The 4,204-nt window shown below is 41.0% G+C and overlaps 1 protein-coding gene across 5 annotated transcripts in view; it reads right to left on the reverse strand.

The window, feature by feature from the left end:
* The window catches only part of RNF182 (ring finger protein 182), a 40,410-nt gene that overhangs the window by 9,699 nt on the left and 26,507 nt on the right, over nt 1–4,204 (reverse strand). For 3 of the 5 annotated variants that reach the window (XM_005878408.2, XM_014549574.1, XM_005878409.2), the window contains exon 2: nt 2,807–2,885. The exons of the other annotated variants lie outside the window; for them this stretch is intronic. The gene's annotated coding sequence lies outside the window, so the exon portion shown is untranslated. The remainder of the gene's footprint in view (nt 1–2,806; nt 2,886–4,204) is intronic. 5 annotated transcript variants of the gene reach the window in all.

Consider the following 4,204-nt stretch of genomic DNA (forward strand, 5'->3'; position numbering starts at 1 on the left):
TGGTATATTTTCTTCCATATATATTTCCATGTACACCTAATTGTAAAGACATATAAACACACATTTTCCTATTGTTCTTTTCTAACTACTATATCATACCCAGTTTTCCCATTCAATAATGGCTCATGAAAAATTTTCAATTCAACTGATAGGGCCCTAAATTCCTTTCTAAATGTCTGCATAATATTTCACCACTTGAATATACTGTGATACAGCCAACCATTTATTTCCTGGTAAACATTTGTTTATCTCCATTTTTCCCCTTCACATATGGCAGAACACATTACAATACATATCCTCACATACAGGTGTTTTTATTTCTTTAAGAGAACAATGAATGGAATTCCTGGATGATACAGATATTACTTCTGACATATGTAATTGCTTCCCAACAGACTATAACACATACTGCAACTTGTAATGTGTATACTATTTCCCCCTAACAGGAACAGATATATCATCATCTGAGTCTGAGTGTCTTATTTGTTGGCCTTCTGCATTTGCTATTCTCTGAACAATGTTCATATTTTTTCTTATTTTTCTCTTGGGTTGTTGGCCCTTTCTAGTAAATTTTTAAATATTCTTTGTCATTACAAATATCAAACTCTGTCCTCTGTATTGCAAACACTTCCCCACAAATTGACTATTTCTTGGCTTTGTACCTACGAGTTATATCAAAAAGCCATTATATAAGAATCCTTCATATGTTTCTATTTCAAAAACATTCATGTATACTTTGTAAAACAGACTGTTTTGGTCTCCTTCCCCAGCTTTCATGATTCAACTCTTCTATTTCCATTTTAAGTTTATCAGTGGCCCATTTTACCTAGATGTCCTCTGCTCTGCCCGTCATGTAGAGGAGACTATTTGCAAACATGGCTGCAATCATTCTCCACAGCCTTAGAAATGGGACTTTCCACTCATCCCATGCACAGGGGGAGGAACCTGCTTCCCCCACCCTTAAGTCTCAGCTGGCCTTGTGACATGTTTGGCCTAATAAAATAAAGTTGAAGTGACTTTGAGACAGTTCAGAACCCTCACCGCAGGGTGCCCTGCAGCTTCTGCTCCTGCCCTCTTGGAACCCGTGTGAAGAAGCCCAGGCTAGCCTCCCTAAAGATGAAATGGTGCTAATTCACCATAGCTAAGATCTGGAAACAGCCTAAGTGCCCATCAGTAGATGAATGGATTAGAAAACTGTGGTACATCTACACGATGGAATACTATGCTGCTGTAAAAAAGAAGGAACTCTTACCATTTGCAACAGCATGGATGGAACTGGAGAGCATTATGCTAAGTGAAATAAGCCAGTCAATGAAGGAAAAATACCACATGATCTCACTCATTCATGGATAATAAAGACCATTACAAACTTTTGAACAATAATAGATACAGAGGCAGAGCTGCCTCAAACTGATTGTCAAACTGCAGCGGGAAGGCCGGGGAGGTTTGGGGGGCAGGAGGGAGGGGGGTAAGAGATCAACCAAAGGACTTGTATGCATGCATATGAGCATAACCAATGGACATAAGACACTGGGGGGTAAGGGAGGCCAGGGGATTGTCAAGGGCGGGGGGCGGGGGGGAGGACACATATGTAATACCCTTTGTAATACTTTTAGCAATTAAAAAAAAAAGATGAAATGGTGCTGAAGACTTGCTTCTGTCTGGAATTTCTTTTTGTGCAAAATGGAACATCACTCTTCAAACATTTTCATTTCTTGATCATCAGTTTTTAAGATGTCTCAAATTCTTTGACTAATAACTCTATTTCTCAAAATATATGAGAGATCCTGGCACTTGCAGCATCATTCTTCTTCGTGAATAATCAAGGCAGAACACTGGTTTTAAGCTCAGCTGTTGATAAATGACATGCACTCACCATCTCTCATCCACAAAACCCTAAGCTCCAAATCGTAGTCTTCATGACACTTCAGTCTCAATAAGCTTAAACCATACATGTGGCATATACCCCCAAGAAAGGCACCTTTCCATCTAGAGCAGTGGTTCTCAACCTTGGCTGCACATTAGAATCACCTGGGAATCTTTTTAAAATCTTGATTTCTGGGCCTCATCCTCCGGAAATTCTGTTTCTTTGTTATGGGGTGGGGCCACAACATTAGTAACAAAGAAACAGAATTTCCGGAGGATGAGGCCCAGAAATCAGGATTTTAAAAAGATTCCCAGGTGATTCTAATGTGCAGCCAAGGTTGAGAACCACTGATCTATAGAGTGTGAAAGATTCACATTACTCTTAATACTTACTAATCACCAATAGTATGCTGGTCTCAGTCCTAATTGCCATAGTTCTCCCTTGGGGAACATTAACAATATCTGAACTATTGTACAGTGTGATAGTCTCAGAACTAAGCTTTTCTATGCCTTTTCACTGAAAACAATCCTTCCTGGTGTAATAAAAGGCTCTAATTTAGAAAACCCTACAATAATGGGCTCAACAGCTGCAAGCACTCATTCTTAAACTATCAACAGCTGACTCTAAATGAATTTAACCTGCAACACCAATAACCCTTAATGGTTGCCTGGCAGCACACTGAGCACCTTCCAGAAAACTCCCCTCGAAGATTAAAACTCTTACTTTACCACTCCTCCAAGACCAAGTAATGTAATGTGATGGGGAATCACAGCTATTTATTAGAACACAGCCAAGTTATCGGTCTAGAATTCTAGGCTAATAATCTTGGATGAGAGGCCACTATTTACACGTTGAGGAAGGATTATCATGCATCTTTTGCCAGCAGTTTTAAGCCAATCAGTATCCAGCAAGGAAGGAGAAAAACCAGGTACTCCTCACCCTGTGTACAGTCATCCACATCTGCAACCTCAGGACCCTGGATGTGCGGCCAGGAGCATGGCCATCGCTTGCAGGCAGTCTGAAATGGAAGCACATGGGATCTGGTATCAGGAGACCTATATCTGGGGCCTGGCTCTGACTTCAATGGTTATGTAACCTTGAACTAATAAATAACACCTGCCTCACAATGTTGTTGTGAGGATTCAATGAAATTATATAGGTACTAGAGGCCCGGTGCACGAAATTCATGCACTGGGGGAGGGGGGTGTCCCTCAGCCCAGCCTGCACCCTCTCCAATCTGGGATCCCTCGAGGGATGTCCAACTGCCCACCGGGATTGGGCCTAAACCGGCAGTCGGACATCCCTCTCACAATCCAGGACTGCTGGCTCCCAACCGCTCACCTGCCTGCCTGCCTGATTGCCCCTAGCCACTTCTGCCTGCCAGATCACCCCCTAACCACTCCCTGTCAGCCCGATCGACGCCTAACTGCTCCCCTGCCGGCCCGGTTGCCCTCAACTGCCCTCCCCTGCCAGCCACGTCGCCCCCAACTGCCCTCCCCAGCCAGGCGCCACCATCTTTGAGGGTGTGACAGTCAATTAGCATATTACCTCCTTATTGGCTATGGGCACCGCCATCTTTGTGATGGCATGAGGGTCAATTAGCATATTCCCTCTTTATTAGATAGAATATGTATTTTGCATAAATAAGCACTTTATGGATGCTATTAGAAATTTAATTACACTGTACCCACTGATATTTTTTAAGTACTTCAGCATTATAAATTGGTAGTAGATATAATAATATGCATTGAACACAGTATCAAAAGTTATGCAGGTTTTCTGTCCATTGATAGAGCCCAGATCAAATTAAGCATAACCTATCAATTTTTCAAAATGTAATAATCTCCAATACTTGATGAACTGAAAGGGAAATATTTTTTCCTTGCTTATTCTACCTCTATGGACCACTAACAGCTAATGTAGAAGTCTTATAAGTTTAGATTGTTTGCTTGTTACCTTACTCTTTACTTGGGAGAAACAAACAAAGATATAATTTAAGGAGATCAAGGGTTAATACAAATACAGGCTGCAAATTACATTATTAAAAGTGATTGAGTACTATCTCATTAGACAAATGTCTTTCCTATTAATTCCTTTCTCCATAATTTTCCTTGACCAAAGATTAATAAAACTCTAACCATATTAAAAAAAGAATAGCCCTAGCCAGTTTTGCTTAGTGGATAGCAGGGGTGGGCAAACTTTTTGACTCGAGGGCCACAGTGGGTTCTTAAACTGGACCGGAGGGCCAGAACAAAAGCATGGATGGAGTGTTTGTGTGAACTAATATAAATTCAAAGTAAACATCATTACATAAAAGGGTACGGTCTTTTTTTTTTT

The sequence above is a fragment of the Myotis brandtii genome, unplaced genomic scaffold (assembly GCF_000412655.1).
Source record: "Myotis brandtii unplaced genomic scaffold, ASM41265v1 scaffold56, whole genome shotgun sequence".
In the NCBI taxonomy this organism is placed as follows: Eukaryota; Metazoa; Chordata; class Mammalia; order Chiroptera; family Vespertilionidae; genus Myotis; species Myotis brandtii.